Source organism: Seriola dumerili, unplaced genomic scaffold (genome assembly GCF_002260705.1).
Source record: "Seriola dumerili isolate Sdu_G_001 unplaced genomic scaffold, Sdu_1.0 BDQW01000081.1, whole genome shotgun sequence".
Classification (NCBI taxonomy): Eukaryota; Metazoa; Chordata; class Actinopteri; order Carangiformes; family Carangidae; genus Seriola; species Seriola dumerili.
Genome location: NW_019174336.1, coordinates 1,092,320 through 1,103,720, shown reverse-complemented (window position 1 = coordinate 1,103,720; position 11,401 = coordinate 1,092,320). Strand labels below are relative to the sequence as shown.

The window sequence follows — 11,401 nt, the reverse complement described above, 5'->3', positions numbered from 1 at the left end:
TATAATTAATGGCATCATTAATGACCCCACCCGCTCCCTTTCATTTGGTATTTACCTCTTAAATATTGACACACTGAGGTTCTTTCATATTCAGTGTGAACAGTGTGGAGGAAGCTGAACGCTACCAGTTACTTTACACTGGAAGAAGCTGAACTACAGCAAAGCTACAACTGGGCCCAGCTCTAGGCACGGGCACGGGGGGGGGGCAATGCCCCACCAAGTGCTCTGAGTGCTTCATCCCAACATTTAAAAAATAACTGAAAAGTATTTTATTTAGTCCTTCTCCATTTGACCAATCATAAACATGCCACATTCAAATAATCACAGTTTATTTATATCTGATTGGCTGGTCTGGTCATATAAAAACTGGATACACTTCACTTCATCACTCAGTTACTTACACTCTGGTTACCAGCCTACTTCACTCACACTCAGTGACTTGACTCTGATGAGAACAGCTGGTTTTAGTTTTAGTTAATCCATGAGATTTAATGTCTGGATCTGATTTATTTGGCTACTTGCAAATTGTGGTTTTTGTGATTATTTATTGTTTTTATTGTTGATTATTATTATTATTTGTGATCAACTTCTAGACGCAGAGGTTTAAGATTAAATACATTATGGGCTTATGTATTATTAGATTCTATGGCTTCAGTTTTAGAGAACATTAAACAGTGCGTGTTACAGTTTACAGTCTTAAAGAACACTCATAGAGAACCCCAGTAATGAGTCTTGAAGTCTGGCAGTTAGTGACCAATCAACATCTCTTAATTTGAAGCAGTGTAGGACTGGGCCTGGCTACGCCTGCGGGAGAAATCCAGTTTAGTCACTAAAGCTAATTGGAAAAAGTTCAAAGTCAAAGTCAAACTTCTTTGTAAAAAGAATTATCAGACTGACACTGTACATGTCTTATGAAATTATAACAAAATATAAAAGTCGCATGTGAGCTGTTTGGTAAAAGACTAAAATACCCCACTATTCAGCTGGAACATAAACTTTGGTTTTGTAAACAATAACAGCTTAATTATGGCTGTGGTGATTCATGATTGCGGAGGTTTATCCATGACGATGTCGCTGTGTGAGCACTGAGAAACACCCGCCTTTGGCTTTTGCACATGAACTACACAAAGGTCAGGTGTGTGGTGCTGTCTGCTTGATGAATGCATTACCTGGGTATGACTTCACAATGGTCAGGATGAAAGAGAGAGAAGCAAAGGTAAAAATACATTTCCTCTTGTGGCCCAAAATCATTTGTAGTTTCAGTTGTTAACAACACAAAATGACAAGAAAGTAACTGGACTACTTTAATCACTGTGCACATATAAATGTAGTTAAACTGCTAGTTTATTATGTAGTTCACTGCTCCCAAACACTGTGTGAATTATATGATAAAGCAAAAGGTGAATTAAGTATAATAATAGTATATAATAGTATGATTAATACAAGTGAGTAAGAAACATGATAATAAATGTGTGTAAACAGGTAAAGTCAGATCAATAAATGAATGTGCGGCTGTTTCTTGAAAAAATGTAAAGGTGAGTCAGGATGTTGATCCTAGTTCTGTACAGTCCCATCTTTAACCAACAGGTGCCGACACAGCAAGAAGATACAGGATACAATTTCTCTATGAAACATACTGATGGTTTCATTTCTTCACACCGATGAAACATGACCTGAACATCCTCTCTGTTACAACAGCAATGAAGTCAGTGATCTCCATCTGTTGTTCATGTCACATGTTTTTCTTTTCAGAACTCTGAAATATTTCCTGGGTTTTGTTTACCTGCCTGCAACGATCTCTGACTTGTTTTTTCGTCCAAAGCCTTCTTAACTTCACCTGTCCGGAGTGTGAGTCTTGCTCTAGAGTCCACACAACTTGGTACAGTTTGTGTTTCACCTTGTCTTCACACAGAGGAGACTGTCTGCTCAGCCTGTTTTTTAGGACATAGAGCACCAACGCTATGTACAGCACATTGTGGCTTCTAAATGAGTGCTAATGGGAATATGACCCTGTCAGAATAACTTAATTGTCAAATTTGTGCCAATTTTTTATTACAAAAATACACTGTACAAATCCTCATCCCTCCAAAAAACTACAAATCCCAGTCAGGAATAAAGAGTAACCTATTTTTAAACATATAAACTTCTACAATAGTGCCCTCTAGTGATGAAAGTGTGGAAAACATGTAACTGTCAAATGTATGTGGACTTGATTTTAATACAAAAAATGAGGTGAAGTCTGTCAGTAAGAAATAAGGTAGTCACCTCTTTTTAAACAGAACAATTAATTAATTAATTAATTATATAACTATCTGATTCCTCCTTATTCATCTTCCTTGAACAAAAACTAAACAGAGGCAAACAAAAAATAATAATAATAAAAAAGGGAAGCACGTGAGATCATTTACTGTAAAAATCAAGTGGGAATTAAACTATAGAATCCGAGCCATGAGAGAATGAAATAACGAAATCATTACCTAACATAAAAATAAATTGATATGACAGAATATTTGATAGTAAGGCCAGGAACAAACTGGCCAGAACATCTTGGTTTTCATGCACCCATGTTCACGGTTAGAGTGTTGCATGATGAATACCTGTTGATGTCTTATTCACATCATAGCAGCAATATCAAATAAAACTATGCCTGGACTGAATCTGAATAAAATACAGACATGAACAAATATAAATATATTTTTAACCATTTTAGCAGCTGCATGTGGAAAAAAATCAGAAATTAATTTATAATCAAAAGAAATCCAACATTCAAGTAGCCTGCAAACTCTATGTAGAGAAATTGAGCGGGCAGCCAGTGTGAACATGTATGTGTGTGTGTGCAGTGTGGATTCTTCCATCCATGCGTTGCTATTAACTGCTTCTCTTGACTCTTGGGATATAAAATAAATTGGTCTAAAAATAAGGCTCGTCCCCTAACACCATAGGCTACTGTCCCAAAACTTTATTCCAAGCAGGGAACTTCAGATAGTCGGACCAGCGTATTGGGCATCTTGGGGTCTTATTCACACCCAACCATTTACATTTACTTGAGAAATTCAAACTAGACATGAGCACCCCTTCAACCTCTCTCTGTGGGCAAAGGCTAATGTATTACATATTAATGTCAGCCCCAAGTTCAACTCAAATTTGCAACCGCCGCTGGTGACAGTCCCACCAAAGTGTTACCACAGGGTTGATCGCTTGTGCAGCCTCTTTCTTTGGAGAGGTAGATGGGTGCTGGGACGCACGTTAAAAACTACAAAGCAGGGTGGAGCAGGGAGGCGTAGGGATACCAAACCTACACATGTACCTTTCTGACTTTAACTTCACCCTCCAGAGCGGTCACCCCCATGGTTCAGTGTAGAAGCATGTGCCTATCTTTCTGCCTCTCTGCTTCCAAGTCTTCAGGCTCATCCTGTTCTGTCCTGCCTTGAGGGTATCTGGAAGATGACTGCAAAGATCCTCAATTTCTACCCCTTCCTCAACACAACCTCTGGTATACGGTACAACTACGTATTGGCAAATCTTCTCTCTATGGGAAAGAATGGGTGCGGAAAGGTATTACAACACTTGTGTACCTCTACACAGAGCAGGACTTCAAATTCCTGGGCAACTTGCAGGACTAGTTTAAGTTGCACAAACAATAATACTGGCAGTAAGTGCAAATTCATAGTTTGCTGAAATCAATTTTTAAAAACCCTGCTGTTCCCCTCGTTCATTACGGTAGGGGTCATGAACTGTGTTTTTAATCTTCTGTAAAGTGTCCTTGAGTGCTGTGAAAGGCGCTGCCAAATAAAATGTATTATTGTTATTATCATTATGAACTATCACTTTACTACTCTATGTTTTCTGAAAACACAACAAAACATGGAACATGGAACATGGAACATATCTTTGAATTATATTTACAGAAAATAATGGGTTGGCATCCTATGTAATTTTAAGTGCATGAGGTTAATTCAGTTCAAGATTATTGAACGAATGTATTGGAGGCCTAGATTGAACAGAGCTAAGGTTAAGGGTGACTCCTGGTGCTGGAAGCGCCGTGACGAAGGTTTATTCATGTCCTGTGGGTTTGCCTGAAAGTACGGGACTTCTGGGGGTCAGTTCATTGTCAGGATTGTATCCAGAGAATTACTGGTAATTTAAGTTGTAATATGTAACTTTTCCACATTAAAATGTATAAAAATGACTGGACCTATGATATATATTGAATATTGGTTATTATTAATGTCCTCTATGATCAAGTGTCAGTGTTGTGGTTGTCTGCTAGAGGACCCGTCCATCCTGAAAGGCACAATTCCTCCTACATTTACATCGATTGGGTCCAGACCACTCTCATGCTGGGTAGGACACTTCTTGTCTTTTAATGGAAATTAGCCCATACACTAGTAGTCACTGACTTCTGGGCAGAATAGAATGGTATTATTTGAAATGGGAATAAGTTCCTCTCTATATTAAAGACAAACTTAAGTCTCCCTTCTGTACACCCACACACACATCCATACATGAGCTCACCAGGTCTTAACTATAACACAGCCTCTTTATTGTTCTTATTTTTTGAAAATTTTCTTGTTCACTAGATGATGTCTCAGTCTTCTCTTTTATTTTGCACATGTACATACCCTTCCCCCTGTAGTTTATGTTTGTTTATGTGTCTGCCAAAAATTCAATAAAATGTCAATCAAAAAAAAAAGATTTGTCTATCCAGTGTGGGTTATTGGAACTGACATGGGGTGTGTTTGTGTGTGTATGTGTGTGTGTGTGTGTGTGTGTGTGTGTGTGTGTGTGTGTGTGTGTGTGTGTGTGTGTGTGTGTGGAGTGACAGTAATAAATAATTACCTTCTTCTGCGTTGCTCCTCCTGCTCTTCTCTGCAGCCACATCTTCCTGATTTTAGTCAATAGCGGAAAGAAACCTGGAACATTAACAACATAGCAAATTCAAAGTGCTGCACTATGACACAAGATCAGTTAACACAGCTGAACTGTGAAGTATAGACTATGATACTGAACATTGAACTGAACTTATGGTTTATGGTGTGCTATGTGAGTGCTACATCATCACTACAGTTTTTATTGTACATTGTTTAATCCCACTTTTTCTCATCGTCTTCATTACCTCCCTCCCCTTCTCATTGCACGTGGTCTGACTCATCTAAGGCCTGTATCCTGAGACAGCTTAATAGCAATCGTAATAACTAATATCTAGTAGGTGATGGAACAACTAATCACCATCAACAACACTAATTATAAGACGACCTGCCCTGTCCAACAGTTGTTGTGGAGAAAAAGACATTTTTAGGGTTTCCCTTGAGATATCATTATTCCCAGGAGGTGAGAGTTCTCATCACTAAAGCCTTTTCTTTCGTATGAGTGAAACATGAAATACAGTAACTTGTGTAGCTGTTCTATCACAGACTCACACTCTCTGCTGTCAGGCTGTTGAAGGTCAGAATCATTTTCTCTGACAGGGAGGATTTTTCTGCTCGTCATCTGTAACAGCTATAATCCATGGCTATTTGTCAGATGTTCTCCATGATTCATTTCTGCAATAAGGACGTAGGGAGCAGCTACGAACCTGTTTTCACTTGTTTCACTTGTCCTGAATTTATTACCATTGTGGCAAAACATGTTACACCTGCTTTCAGGGATAGCCAAACACTTTTAGTGCTGACTAACTCGGGACTCACTATATTCACTATAATGTGACTCAACATTAAAGGTCCATGTTTTACACTTTTCAGTTCAAAGTGTTGATCCATAAGAATATATATTTGTCGGTGAGGGTCGGTGAGCAAATCAGAAGAGAGGAGGCTCTGTGCCCCTCTTCTGATTGGCTCACTGTTTTCTGAGTAATCCAATAAAAATATAGCAGATTACAAGTAAACACTCAGAGAAACCAAATCCTACAAGGTTGGATGGTGGGTCCAGGTGTGCGGGGCTTGGGGCATGGATGAGGGTGGTGACTGCTTTGTTGTGACATCACAAATTTCCAGAAGTCCTGACGGCTGGTTTTAAGGCTCAGTTTCTGAATACAGGCTGTGTGCATTTCTCTGTGGACTGAGCACTTTGATACTTTCACAGTATTGCTATAGAACCTAGACCTGATCTATAATCAAAAAGGACTATGTCTAAACCTAGTATCTCTCTGGACCGCCTACTGTCAAATCCTGTTTTTATAACTGCAACTTCGTCTGACAAAATCACCAAACACATAAATGAAAGACAAGGACTGAGCTGTGACTTCAGCTGAAGTTACTGTAACATGATCACTCACAGAGAAAGTTAGAAGAGACAGACTATCTTTCTTTTTTTTAAAGTTATTTTTAGGCTTTACTACAGTCATAGTGTGGGTGCGTGTGAGAGAGAGAGAGAGAGTAGAAGCAGAATGTAACAGAGGCAGGTCTTTATGTCTAACTCCCTCTGTAATAATGATACATGTAATGAAAGTAGTTTATTTGCTGTAATGGAGGCGAGGCTCAGCGTATTGGAAGCATTCCTCCTCTTCCCTGCAGTTCTCAAGCAACTGGGAAACCATAGCGGCACAGTAGACTATGGTTCAACACTCTGCTCACCAGTGGTGGAAATATCATCAGTCAGTCAGTCAGTCAGTCAGTCAGCCAGTCAGCGACATTCACCATTATAGGGCTGGCTGCGCTGTAGCAGTCCAGCCAAAAAGGAATATTGTCAACAAATTATTGTCTAGCCCTTGAACAGGAGATGTCTAGACCCCCGCTTTCTCAGACATAATCTCCAGAAAAAATACTATTTCATAAACTGAAGAATATGATAACTGTCCTCCCACATACATCTGTCAGCCTTCTTTCTGACTTAGGTTAACTGCCTTAGACACGCAGATACCACAGTTTGAATTTTCCATGGTAAAGTTAGCTGTAAAGTTATCTAAATTACTAAGCCAAATAAATAAGTGTTGTAAGTGAAAAACACACTCGACCAAAGCAGCCAAATTCTCACAGTAGAAAATGTATTTTTGCTTGTGTTAAAGCAGATGGAATGAAAATGTCACTCACTTCACCTCAGCAGTCGTCATCCACGGGCAGAGGATGAGACGTGATGCTGCAGCAGAGAGCGGCTCTGAAGTGTACAGTCATGGTGTTGGCAGGGGCAGCTGGCAGCCAATGGAGAAACATGTGGAGGGAATGATGTAATAAGCCAAGATTCTACTGGACATCAAGTTGGTGGGTCAACTGAAAACATTGACTGATGTATGTAAAGAGTTATTAAGCCATTTACATAAACGTTTGTTTATTTTTATTTACTAGATGCCACATCAGTGAGAGACAGAGGGAGAGATCCCTTTCAATTTCCTGATCCCCATTTTAAAATGATTCCAATGACGCTGACAGTATCTGTTTTGTCATCAAATAATGACACAATGACAAAAAAAGACAAGACAGGTGAAATCAGGCACAGAGTGGCTAATCAGAAGTCACGGGATGATTCCCGGTCAAGCAACAACCTCCGAGGCTGAAAATGAAGCCAACACTGTGGTTGCAAAACCTGCAGTTCCTCTAATGACCACCAGAGTCTGGCTCCAACAGTGAGTTAGTCCCCATAGACTCCCATGTTTAAATGTCCAACTTTACAGCAGAAATAAACATGTTCACAGCCTGGTACAAAAACAGCTTTGGTCTCTAGAGCTAATTTCCTCCTTCATGACACCTGTTAACTCACCTGTTTACATTTTATTTAGACTTAAATTTATGGATAATTGAGGGCGTAGCCTCTTTAGTGACAGGTGGGTGGGTCATGCATTACTTAAACTGGTATTGTACTTTTCACATCTGCCAGTACCCGAGGGTCTCCTAGGGTCCATGTGATGTAAATTTCATCATCAGAGGCTCAAAGCAGACGTCTGTGTTCCCTCTGTGCCACTTGTCTGAGCCAGTACATGAAGCCACTGCTGGCTACTGGAATGCACTCCTCCCAGTCAACCCAGCCAACATCAGCTGCCAGGACCACCTCCTCTGGCCTGGCACAAGACTGGGAGCTGAAAGTCAACCTGGAGAAGCAACTAAGTTCCTAAAAGCTGCTGCTACAACAACTCTAAAATCAGACATGGTGCTGATCTCAAAAGTCTCCAAGCAGATCATTGTCTTAGACCTCACTGTTCCCTGAGTGGAATGCACTGAGGAGGCCAACGAGAGTAAGAGGGCAAAGTACGCTGGGCTGGTGGAAGAACACCAAGGTAACAAGTGGCATGCAAGATGCGAGCCCGTTGAGGTGGGATGCAGAGGTTTCACAGGCAAGTCCCTCTGCAGGGCCTACAACATGCTGTGCATCACAGGGCCCGTAGGCGAAGGGTTATTAGTCAGCCACAGAGGCAGCAGAAGTTGCTTCAAAGTGGCTGTGGATCAGGAGAGGAGAACCGCAAGTGGGGTAGAGCTACCTGGACACAAGCCAGGGGCTTGATCAACCCCAGCTGGGTTGGCTGAATGATGTTGAAGGACCCGAAACACCCAATGAGAAAGAAGGATTTTAATTAAAATGCATTTAATGGGAATCAGGGACTTTTTAAATGAGAGAATATTCAGGTAAAAGTAGGAGCTGAAATGTCCAAAAAATATGTGGCAGAACACAGGACTCCACTTCATTATTTCTAAATTATTACTTTCCTTTGTGCTCCGTGCCTGATTATTACAACAACAGCCATGCGTAAATGTAAATGAAATATATGTACAGATAAAATAAAAACATATATGTAAATATTATATATAAAACCTATTAGAAATTTTAACAATTTCATATAACATATATGTCCAGTCCATACAAATATGTATGTTTATGTATGTATTATATTGTGTGTGTGTGTGTGTGTGTGTGTGGGGGCCCAAAGCACACACACACACACACACACACACACACATACACACACACACGTATATATATAAACATAATATGGCAGCATCAATCTTGATATAGAGACATACTGCATATGTCATATATTACATATCTGTATGTTGCAGGTTATTTCCACCTAGCAGGTTAATCTGACCCTGGCTTCTGCTCCATTTTCGTATTTCCATTATGAGTCATACTCAAGTTCATATTCATTGAACTGCGACTTTAAAATCATCCGTGCACAAGCTCTCCCACATGCATAGCAGAACATATTAATCTTTGGTGTCTGCGACAAGAGGAGCATCTCCCTGTAAGGATCAGAGACGAGGCTCAGTGTGTTGCACCTCCGCATTGCCTACGTCGTTACATTTCTCCACTGGGACCTGAGTCCATCAGTTTAACGGGTCTATTTAACGCACTTCAACATCCTCCGTGTCTGCTGCTTCATGTTTATTGCTAAATAAATGATATCCGGCACATGTCCTCTAAATTAAGCTGTTACAATGATGCAGCTAAATGAATCGACATTGGCGGCCATATACTCACCCTGTGGAGTGCAGTCCATTTATTCTGAGCATCGCTCTGTCACCCCATTGTTATGATTCTGTGAGGTCGCCTACTTCAATATGTTTGTATATGGGAGATTAGTCTGAGTCTGTGCTGTGGACGGGGCTGGTGGTGTTTTCACGGCTCAGCAGAAGCATCCTTTTATCACTGCTTTTAATGTTTAGAGATGCACAATATGTCCTTCCGCTCCGGGGCTGCCAGATTCCTGGATCATTTCCTATTGGTCCGGAGTCAGAGACAACGAGCTCACTGAGCCGGCCAATGATTCTCCTTTTCACTTCATTGTCACATTTCAATTTAACTGTCCATTTAACCACAAATAGGCTAGATATCTACATATATTGAATTTCCATATGTAAAATAAAGCATATATGTAAAAATTATGAAACCTATTAGAATTTGGAACAATTTCATATATTGACATACCTGTAGTCCATACAAATGTTGTTATGTTTATGTATGTATGCTTATATTGTAAACATATTTATAAATATATTTCCATCCCAAATCCTGTCAATATACAGTATGTTGATGTTATAAACAGTAGGTACCATTTTCTCCTAATGGGAAGATAGACATGTTTAAAAGTAATTAAAAATTAACAAAAAACCCCAAAAACATATATATTATATATGTTGTTTTAATAAACCTGCATATATAAAATAAATAGATGGTCTCAACATTCATCATATAGATATTGTTATTGTATATAAATTTTACCATGGGTATTTCATATATGTTATCTTCATATATGCAGAGGATGTATATATATATATGATAATAACAGCCAACATTTACTTATAGATGACTATATGGTGACATCAGGACGCCTTTAAAAACACTCAAGGACATCTTACAACACACAGAACAAGAAATAAAATAGCACAAACAAGGAATATAAATACAAAACAAATTAGAATAAATATATGACATTTACAAAATTAAATATTACATGTCTGTATGAGTTAACAAACTAACTATTTATTAAAAACGCTAAATCTTTGAAACATCCACCGTGATGGACTATTAGAAGATTAGAGGGCAGGTCTCAAATCGCCTCCACCTGACAATCAAAATATCTCTAGCTCCAACAGGCAGCTTTTCTTACTACAGTTGGAAAGGTCTTCCTACAGTGTGGTCAAAGAGTCTGACATTACAAGCCCTTCTCACCCAAAGGGAACATGGAACATGGAGAACCCAATGTACAGATCACAGGTGATGATTGGAATGATGCTTAGGAGAGTGCAAACTTGATTGTCTGCAACAGAGCAATTCAACTCTTTAAATTTTGCTGGGCCCACATATCCCCCTCCCAACACTGACTCCTCCCCACCATGTCCCAAATGCAAAACAGAGATAGGCAAGAAATTAACAAGATCCTATCTATTACTACAGAGTGTGACCCACTATGTGTTACTTGGGATATCAAATGTGTATTTAACATAAGTCAGTGGATATAACATAACACTGAGATAAAAAAACACAAACTTCAAACAAGTCTATAGGTGCTCTTAAAAAAGAAAAAAAAGATGTTTGTGGTGACTTTACATGTGTATGTTTGCATTGAAGGAGGTGTGTACAAGTGCTGGTATATATATCATCAGCTGCTGAATTTTAGTTTTGCAAAAGATCAACAGTGGTGCCATTTTCTGTATGTAGAAAACATTCGTAGGCTGTGCAGAAAAAGGCATATCAGCAGGCAATGAATCTAGAAGCCTACAGTATTCATGGTCACCACCCAAACACACTGCAAAGATAACTGTGTAGACCACATATCAGTTATGAGAAATGATTGTTGAAATATTATTTTGGGTGAATAATTTTTTAAATGTAAATGTATATCATAATAGTGATGGTAATTGCCTGTGGTGTTTTGTTTTCAATTAAGAACCTATAGACAATTTAAAAGTGTCTTAGTAAGCACTCACTGACCCCTCGGGCCCTATGAATGGGGACAATGTCATCCTGTTTCTCC

The 11,401-nt window shown here is 39.3% G+C and overlaps 1 long non-coding RNA gene across 1 annotated transcript; it reads right to left on the bottom strand.

The window, feature by feature from the left end:
* Nucleotides 1–288: 288 nt before the first annotated feature.
* On the bottom strand, nucleotides 289–9,538 carry LOC111221234. Its single transcript, XR_002665083.1, has 5 exons — nucleotides 9,406–9,538; nucleotides 7,029–7,126; nucleotides 4,840–4,913; nucleotides 1,170–1,179; nucleotides 289–804 (listed from the first exon to the last, which is right to left on the bottom strand). It is a non-coding gene; the product is annotated as an uncharacterized LOC111221234 (long non-coding RNA).
* Between the last annotated feature and the right edge of the window lie 1,863 nt (nucleotides 9,539–11,401).